Raw genomic sequence first — 10,277 nt, 5'->3', positions numbered from 1 at the left:
GTATATAAATATTAATCATACACACATTTTTTTATCGAGATAATATTAATTATAGTGTTAATTGTGTCACGTATGAGTAACAAGTACAAACTCAATCTTATACTGACGGCGAGTCGTCAATCCCAAAACTAAATAAACTCGCAGTTCACATACGTCCAGTACGTCGATATTTCCCTTTGCTGCACAAAGCGGCAGCGGTTATAAAGCTGACATTCCTTCGAGCTAGCCCGCCCCTGATAAAAAGGTTTTGATAACGAAAATATCGATAACTCGACACACAAGCCAGCAGTGAATCGCGACTTTAATCAAGACTTGCAGCCGAGACGAAAGTACCGTTCTCGCATGAGGGATTCAGCTGTGAGCTTAATTGCGGCATCTAATTGGAAATCGGTTTTCGTTCCACGAACGATTAGAAAAGTCCCAGCGTGGCCAGATCGTTTGCGATGTTAGCACGTGAGTGAGTGAGGCCACGGCGACCAATCGCAAGAATTAGTCGTGAAAATGCAATCTTAACGACGTTGCAGCACGGAAGCCCAAGGAAACGGGAAACGATGGTATGCCGATCAAGCCTTTTATACACCTTTTGTACTAGAATTTCTTGTATAATACAATTCTATAATAAATCAGGGTTATCAAATTGTACGTACATATTCATTAGAAACTAAAAATTAGACCAATTGGATCAAATGCTGCCTTTTTCTTTGACCTTTTGATAACCACGGTAATCGATACCATTGACGATTGCGATAGAATTCGTATGATTATATTGGAGAGATTAAGGATGTTCGATTCTGAACCAATTCACAAAAAAACCGGAGTTTTCCACAAAAAAAAATTGATTTCAAATCGGCCCTCTTTGTTGAAAAAAGCGACTTTTTTTTAAACGAAGAGATTAATTTAAAACAGCCTCCTTTTTTTTATTTAGAAGAAGATTTCGATTTTTCACGATAAAGGACGGTTTGAAATCCTCCTTTTTTTGGGAAACTGATTTTTTTAGAGAGTCGTAATATCCACAGGAAGAATATCTGACAATCTTAGGCCATCGTATACAGCTACGTTAAACGTCTTAGTATGATGCACATACAATAGACGTGCGCATGCATGAAATTCGTTCGTAACGAGCGGCGGCTGGCTCGTCCGTTTAGATATGGAGATCAAAGTAGCAACGTTGCGAACCACGCCAAGGTGGCGAGAGACCTTCAACCCTCGACCTACGGAAATCACAGCGAAAAGCTATCGCGTGCTGGCGCAATCGGCGTAGAGCAATCTCGCGCGAATACCTTCGATCGGCTTCTTGCTTGCGCCGGCACTCGAAGGACAGATTATGCCTTCAAGCTGTGTACGGTGGACTCTGACATTTCGGGCCGTGGCGCACACAGGCGACGAGGAACAGAGTTCGCACACAGCCGATTAAATTAAACGTACCTGCCGTGCGGTTGACACTGAAAAATGGCACCTGGTCTCGCGCGCCGTCGTAAATTTCTATTTTACGGGACGCCGGTCGCCGGAATTAATTCATAGCTGATACGCGATATCATTCAGCTTCTCGCGCGATCTTAACGTCGGCGTAATAACGCCGATGTCACAGCGATTTGCAATTCCTCACGCTTCCCGAAAATAATTAATAACGATACGTTAATGACCGACTGTAAAAGAATATAGAAATATATTAGATTTTATTGCCCGTTGCTTTATTGCGCAAATTCCTATACCGTAACCTAGACACCTACCGTTTGTGTTCTGACGCATCATTTTTAACATTTAAACAGCATGCGATAACTCAGCCGATACGACTGAGTGCGGGTGAAGGCAAACTGCATTCGTTATTCCGCGTTCGTTTCGCACGAACCGCGTTGCAGAAATTTTGCCAGTTTCGCAGTTTAACGAGCTGAGTCTGGTCGAACGAACGAACGAACGAACGAACGAACGAACGAATGGACGGACGCATCCCACGCCACCGCAATTTCGGCAGCTGGTGTCGAATCAACCTCCCTCTGAGAGCTTATCCCTTCTGAACTAGCAAGTCATTTTTGTGTAAAAAATAAAAAAAAAAGAGTAGCTTGAAGAGTGGAGAGAAATTTGCTTATCTGCGGCACGGCGGTGTGCCGAGTGTGTCATCGTGTATCAGTCTGATATAATATTATACTTGGTTGCAGCGCACGTCACATCGCACCACTCCTATGACGTCGACGATAACCCCCGATGATGCACCCCGCCGGGAATGCAACCATCCACCCCCTCCCTTCGATCAACTGACTCCCCGTATAGGGTCGCCAGCAGTTACAACGAATTCAACGTTTAGCCAAAGCTATGATTATCAACTGATGGTCAAGGTTTCTGTCAACCAGTCTGAGCCATCGCTGGCAATTGATTGACTAAAATGACTGAGTCAATACCAGTCTGCCAGTACTGGACACAGGTTATCATCCAGTACTTACTAGCCAATGTTGCGCCAACAGTTTGCCAATACTGCATCAGTACCTAAACTGTGTCGAACCGGTAACAGTTCAGCACTGAGCAGATTGTAAAACTCTATATGGGTCGCGCCGCTAACCTCGCATTTTGTTCCGTGAAAAAAAAAGAGAGAAGGGGAGGGGGGAGCGGGAAAACAAAAGCTCAGGCTGATAAAAATGACGCTAACGTCGGAGGCGCGATTAAATATCGCGCTCAATGTCCAAAGCGACGGCGATAGCCGTTAATGGTGGAAGCGCGACACGTTACCGGGCTTCCTCTCGTTAATACAGAGATCCCGGTTGTCGGCCAGTGGCATGTGAAAAAGCGCTTTAATCCGCGCCGTGCTCTCGTTCTCGCGCTTTTTTTTTTTTTTGCACTTTTTTTCCATTCGTTCGACAATAAAGCAGCTTAATTGCTCCGCCGAGATCGGCGCGTTTGAAAGAGACGCGGACGTGTTCCGGCACGCGATGCTTCGTGTTCGAAACGTATCGGCCATGGCATGTGCGAGCGTCCTTTCTAGACGCTTCCCGTCAATATCGAGGGTATCGTGTATAGCTAAATGCCTTGGAAGCCTCGAAAGCAAGCGAAACGACAATCATGCCGCAGTTACGATGAACTCCAGAATTCAAATCGACGATGCCACGTTTAAGATCAAAGTGGAGGAACGTTGCAATTTAACATGCAGTATCGTAATCACGATTGCCACCTTTTGACTAGTGTTCCGTTCGAGAACGACCCTCCTCCAACTGAAGCTCCTACTACCCTGCCGGAAATCGATATAATTATTGCCGAAATTGTTGAAACTTCCTTGCAGTATTTTCTTTAAAAAAAAAAAAGTCAGATTTCCTCTTGCCGAATATCATAATCTTGCCGAAGATCAATTGCATTATTTAAAAAAATGTGTACTGTTTTGTAGTTGCATTCTCTAAAAAAAGATCATCAGACTTGATCTTCTTGCCGGAGATATTTTTTAAAAAAACAAAGAAAAACTGGTGCCCACTAAAATAAACCGTCGTCAAAAATTTGTGCCGTTAGCTGGAAATTTTTTTCATGCGTCAGAGAGTCGAATATTCAATCGAAAAGCCAAAATCTCCGACCGAAAAATCGGAGAGATGACAACCGATAGAGGATGCGTCTGTGATTTTTTATGGGATATAGCTTGATTTCACCGAGCATAATTGAATACCTTGTACTCCAATTCGTTAACAAGAAATTAAACGGTTATTCTGTATGCATGTGGAGGACTGAAAAATAAATTTTGCAACTCCTCAAAATGCAAATCTCGAAACAGAAGCTAGTATCGTTCCGCAGTATCGTCGCAAGTATAACTCGTGTGAACCGATCCAAAACTGATTGCAGAACACCGTGTGGTGGGGCAACAGCGGTGTTAGTGTCCGTTAGCGTCGAGAATTTCGACAGTTTCAGCGGGTCAAGTGAGATTAAACGAGAATTCGGTGGAGAGAAACGGGGAGGACGAGAGAGGATTGCGATAAAACGGAGGGCTATTCGCGGCCGCTGCGAGCAACAATGCATTTTTCCCTCTTCGCGCCCACCTACGCGACTCTGTAAACGTTTAGTTACGAATTGATATAGAATAAAAAAAAAAAGAGGAGAAGTCCTCGGACGCGTGAAAAATAGTTGTATTCTTGTTCGAGCGGATGAACGTTAATGCTCGATCGAAACTGCAGTTTCGATAAGACACCGTTTGCGTGCGAATATGCGTACGTATGTGCTGTTCTGGAATTTTATTGAATAAACGATTTTCAAACGCCGCGATACGCTCTCTGCTCCTATGCTCTACACATTTCATAAAGCTCTGCGCAAAACCTTTTCGAAAGTCCAGTCGCTAATCGGATAAACTCCGTTGGAATAAACTCCGTCGTGGAACAAAGGACCCTCGTGGTCCGTCGTGATTTTTCCGTTCGTCTCAAAAGCGCTCCGCGAAAAGTCCCCAGGAGATCCCCAATACTTTTGATTACGTGTTCCGTAAAAAAATTATTGCGCCTGACTAGACGTAGAGGAGTCAACCAACGTAATGGGCAGGAACAATAATCGGGTGAAGGGTCACGGTAGATTCAATTACAAGAAATCGCCGAACTTCCACCCTGTGCACGGCTGGGCTCTCCTTCGTTCCGCCAGCCCCTTAACCTAATTCTACTTAGGTTTTGTTGGCCGACCAACCGGGCTGCTATCGAGCGAAGACTAATGTTCGTCTAACTAGTCGTTTCTCCGCAACACCGACTCATTTCTGACGAAAACGAGTCACAGGGGACTTCCTCCGCTCAGCGCTTGCGGCGCGGCTTTTATCTGCTTACATCGGCAGAAAATTAACTTGACCAACGCGCGGCAAGTACGTTATTTCGTTTCGCGTCGTAAAGGTTCGAATTGCCGATGAATTACATTCACCGCGATTATAGCGTTCCCCATACCGGACTCCTTTATACACCGTTAAATTCATAATGCCAAATTATACTTATAATTTGATTTATTTTTAATTAATTAAGAGAAATAAATATATTTACGGTGAAAGCGAATCTTGATACATAAATATTTCAGAGTGAATTTACATACCATATTCAATTTTGCAATTATGAACAGAACTAGAGAGAACTAGAGTATTAATACCACATATTAAATTGACAAACAATTTAATAACTTTGGATACTAATTAGCATCGACCACCGAGGTTGGTAAGAAATGATGAGGATGCCTGCACGGAACACAGGAATTCGAATCTCAGCTCAGTGAGATAATATTTTTAGCAATAAATTGAATTATTTACAGTTAATTCTTAATTTACAGTTAATGCTTAGATCAGCATCAAATTATCAATATCCTTTTTAAGATATTTATTAGCAGCCAAAATTAAATTGCTTTTAAAGACCGCAAAAGATTTTAACGCACAGTTTGCAGAATTAGATGTATACCTACATATATATAAATTCACTGTAAAATATTTAAGTAGTAAAATCCATTTTGATCGAAAATAGGTTTGTTTCTCTTAACTAATTTACTCTCATCTAATACAAATTATAATTATTTTTAAGCATTTCTATAAATTGCCACTGCTGCTACTCAATTCATCGTTAATTAAACTAAAACAATGAAGTTAAACAATTTAATTCAAGAAAGTATATCAAATTTAACTCAAATTTAATTTATTATTTACTAAAGGCATATATTAATTTGAACGTTGTTTACTTTGAAACTAACTACAGAAATGGATTAATTTACATTTTAGCATAGTTAAAAATAACAAAATGTTATTTAACTCAAGGGATTGGGTTACCATATTGTTCTCCTTTGTAAAGCCAACAATGTACCTTTCAATAAAACCACAACGATTTCAACATTAAATTTACAAAACATATTGTTAAAATTTCTAATAAATTTTTTCTTGCACAACAAAAAAGTTATGTTCTTTGATCCAAATATTGCAATAAGAAATCAAACGTAAAGTATAGCTGAATCGTAACTTCGTGAATACTTTAATACTCGAAATGGACTTCGATGGATAAATAACCGGTTAAAAAAATCGACGTACGATGCATAAATTATAACAGGTTGACTCTCGAAGTTTGTAAATTATATTCCGGTTCAGCGAGCCTATTCTGCGCGTGATTGGCTCTGTAGAGTATTGAACCGTAAACTTGCCCTTCGTACATTTCCTGGGTTAACATCAAAGAGGCAATAAAATCACCGAGACAGTCTACGGCAGCGTTACTTTATCTCGATCGATACAGATCGCGGCGCGGAACTTTTAATCTGCAAAAGATTCAACAGTCGCAGGCGAAGGTTCTCGAGAACTCTATCGAAAGAGACCAAGATCTTAGGCAAACTCAGTCCGACTACCAATGGCAACAATGGCGTACTAGGAAGGTTTAATTAATGCTTTTTTTAGAGAATAAAAATCGACTGGCCAAGCACGAAAATGATTATAAAGTCGATGATTAAGGAATAATGTGTTCGCTTCCAGTAGGAGCGTAACTATTCTGTCAATATTTGTTACTCCCCTCATAATTCATATTCAATAAAGAGCGTTTTTAAAACGCGACTATTTGTATTATATTTTACACGAATAAGAGCAGTCATATAATATATATTTTTTGCAGTACATGTTATTTAAATACCATTCGCGCCGCTGAATATATGAAGCGATATTACGTCAACGTGCCATCTACTTTGTTATCTTTTAATCTCGTTATGAAAAAATATTTTTTATCTGTTCTACTTTATCTTTATTTTCTCCCCGATATTTCCACACACATGTATGATATTTTTCCGAAATGCGGACAATTAGGCGAAATGTTTGTTTACCGGTATGGTAACGCGAGCGCGATTTATATTTCCATTCCAACGTTATCGCATCCGTAATTCCTGCCTCATAAAAACTCATTTTTTCCAGGATTACGTATTGTAGCCGATATTTACAAGACATTCTCTGGCGATTCGATAAAACGTTCGTTTGCGGAATAGTTTTTACTTGTGGATAAGAGCCATCGCAAATTATTATGACTACGTTGCAACGACGGAGCACAAATCAATCCAAAATCGCCTCCATCACCTGCCAGCTGCGGGAGTTACGTGCATGCGTATCGCGTACGTTCGGAATTCGTATTATTGCTGAATTCGAAGCCAGGCATTGCGATCTCGTGTTGCACGAAACCGTCAGTTTCACGCTCTTGTACGAAACAAAATCTATTGATTTCGATATCATCACGCGATCGGACGTAATTAATATTGTTTAAAAATTACGACGTTATATTATTTCTTTTCTCTTCGTGTATATACGCGAGTCAGATAAAAATGCATAGAAATGTATGTCTGTTAAGTGAAAATACGTAAAACGATAACATTTCATCTACATATTCATATCTTATATCCCAGACTCTCTCAGCTCCTCTTCCTTCCCATCAAGCGCGGATAATTATCTAACCGGCTATATATGCTCGAGCATTCCGTTGATCAAAGGGAACACGAATCTCAGAGCCTCGCAGAGATCATTCGCGAGGATCGTCATGTGTGCAGTCAGGTGACTTCTACGCGCGTAATTAGTACTAATTACCCACAAGCCGCTGGGTCACACGGGCCTCATCGGTCGAGCGCATGTATCACGACCTATCCTCACCCTCGGCAATCCTTCTCGTCCGTCCTTCGTGTCGCAGACGGACCTAACCTGCGCGCGACCCAATCGCTGGTTGCAACCTGCATCCAGCGTGGAACGAGGCCATGTGCACTATCGGATAGTTGCGATACGGTGAAGCGGTGAGGACGAGAGAGGGGCGAGAGCTGAGGTCGAGAAAGCCGGTGCTCACCCCTCTCGCCTTTCGACCGCCCTTCCTCTCCAGTTGTGCCGGGTGCACAAGGTTACTCCTCCAGGAGTCGCATCGCCATGGGCGCGGAAGGGAAGAAAAAGGGGAAGACGAGAGAGAAACGGGCGCGGAAAGAAAAAAGAAAAGGAATCGACTGCTGATGCCGGGAGCTTACCGGGAGCCTGTTTAAATCCGGACCCTGAATTCCTCCTCCCGGTCTCTCGGTTTCTCTTGCTCTCTCTTGCTCTCTCTCTCTCTCTCTCTCTCTCTCTCTCTCTCTCTCGCTCGCCGGGGTGTGGTTCCTTCGCGTAGACGGGCGGGGCCAGGATCACCCCACGGGATTAAGGACTTTGGACTTGGCTGGATTCGGGAGGCTCTCTCGCGCGCCCGTCTCCGAAATACGTGCCTTCCCGGTGTCCGCCCGCGCGCGTTTTTCCACGTTTGTGTGTCCCCTGCGTGTGTACGAGTGACAACAATCGGTACGTCGATCGTCGATAAAGAACTGGGAACGGAAAAGATGCCACCGGAAAAAGGGCGTCCAAACGGCGCGTCTGTACGTGTCCGTAAGTCTCTCTCTTCTCTTTTACGCTCCTCTCGCGTGTACACGGGTGTGTATGTCCCTATATACCGTCTACCGTCCACCGTCTACCGTGTACCATGTCTACGTACCTACGTATGTATGTATGTATGTATGTGTGCATGCATGTATGTGTGTGTGTGTGTGTGTATGCGCGCGCGCGCGCGGCCGATTACATGTGTGCAGTCGAATCTGTAGCAGCACGAGCGCGGGTGTAGGACGTAGCGCGATGATGGTAGGTTGGGTGTACGTTGGTGATTAGGACCGACGGGATGTGTGTGTATATGTGTGAAGGTTTCTGGAAGAGAAGTGGATCAGGATGAGGGGGATCGGCCTAGAGACGCGGTCCTGCCTTCGCTAGGACATTGTTATTCCTAGTAGCACGTCGCGACGAAACTCAGCCGTTGCCAGCCCGATCCACCCGCGGCTGTCACTCCCGCCTATCTTCGCCAATGTCAGTTCTCCGAAACAGAACTCGCGGAGGTCCCTCACCAGAGATCACACCCCGCCGCTGCTCCGCCTCAGTCACGTGTCCGGTCGTACCGCAACATCGCGTATCGAGATCTCGATTATCACGATCCCCTTTCGTCCATCATCGATTCAGCCTTTTTGTGCCTAGCGTGCACACCAGCGAGACCAACAGCCAAGCGGGTTAGTCTCGATATCCGGACTCTCGTACAAAGTCAGACACTTTGAGTTTTGGCAAAAACACGTAGGGATAACTCTCTCCCGGAGATGATAAATCCACGACCTTCGGTCTCGGACCTTCGCGATCGATGGCGGCGCGGGCGAGTCAGTCGAGCGCGTGTCACTCTTAACCCGCCGACGATGATCGCACCGTGGATCGCCGCCGTCACTCACGTCACTGCCGTGCACGGGATCGTGTGCACTCGAACGACACGTACATCGATATCCATACGTGATATGGAAAATGTGTCGCTCTGTGTCGCGACGTGATTTGCCGCCGCGGTATCTCTCCTGTATCCACCAGTCGCGAAGCCGCTTATCACATTTCTCTCGAACCCGCGTCTTCGCAACGACGGTCGGCGGCCGCCGGTGACAGAGTTACCACAGGCGGGTGTCACGAAAGAGAGTAAGAGGAGTGGAGCACCGCGCTTAGTGAGAGACGCTAGAACGCCTTCGGTTCGGTTCGGACACAACGCGGACGAGCGGCTCGCGCCGCCGTGAAAGCGCGACGACGCCGGGCGCACGCGAATTTCACCAGGTCGCTCGTCGTCGCCGATCGCGGAACCCTGAAGAACACGTAACGCACCGCGAGGGAGTATACCGAGGTACCGCTTGCCTGGCGATGCTGCGCGGCGCCATGACAGCGTTAGCTTCTCCACCACCGTCCCCACCTAAACAATCCCCCACCGTCGCCGCACCCTCCTACCCTCGTGCCGTCAGATATCCCCTGCTGCACATGCCCCTCGCATCTACCCCCTGCACCCGCTGATACCACCGGTTCTACCGCGACGGTGCACCCCTCGCTACCCCTCGCCCAGTTTTAACCCTGCGCGGCTACACAACCCCCTACCGCTCCTCGCAGTCGACCATCCCGCCTCGACCCCACCAACTCAATATTGATCGGGAAGGGCGGAAGGGTGGTATTCAGGAGCGTAAGGATTCACCGAGAACACCCCGGGGCAAACCATCCCTCGTCGGCCAACCCCACCTTTAACCCCTTTCTATTTTCTTGACTTTTTTTCCCCCATGATTTCTTCTTACCTTACGCACGACCTGTACAAGATTGTTTTTTTTTTGTCGTGATGCTTTCTTGATTAATTTCTTCCCTATCTCAAAGACGCTTGTTTCACGGAGAGAAGAACGGTGGGGTGAAAATCGTGGGGATGTCGCACGTGGAGCGCTGCGTACGAAACCTGAAATTTTGGAGTTTCTGATTTAGAGCTTTCGTCGGAAGATTAAAACTTATT

At 45.2% G+C, this 10,277-nt stretch overlaps 1 protein-coding gene across 10 annotated transcripts in view; it reads right to left on the bottom strand.

The window, feature by feature from the left end:
- LOC108756801 (protein turtle-like) overlaps positions 1–10,277 on the bottom strand; it is a 264,529-nt gene that overhangs the window by 88,784 nt on the left and 165,468 nt on the right. The window contains exon 1 of one of the 10 annotated variants that reach the window (XM_018500857.1): positions 7,942–8,000. The exons of the other annotated variants lie outside the window; for them this stretch is intronic. The gene's annotated coding sequence lies outside the window, so the exon portion shown is untranslated. Of the gene's footprint in view, positions 1–7,941; positions 8,001–10,277 lie in introns of those variants that run through there. 10 annotated transcript variants of the gene reach the window in all.

The sequence above is a fragment of the Trachymyrmex septentrionalis genome, unplaced genomic scaffold (genome assembly GCF_001594115.1).
Source record: "Trachymyrmex septentrionalis isolate Tsep2-gDNA-1 unplaced genomic scaffold, Tsep1.0 scaffold13, whole genome shotgun sequence".
Taxonomy (NCBI): domain Eukaryota; kingdom Metazoa; phylum Arthropoda; class Insecta; order Hymenoptera; family Formicidae; genus Trachymyrmex; species Trachymyrmex septentrionalis.
Note: the sequence above shows the minus strand (reverse complement) of the source record. Positions and strands in the feature narration are given on the sequence as shown.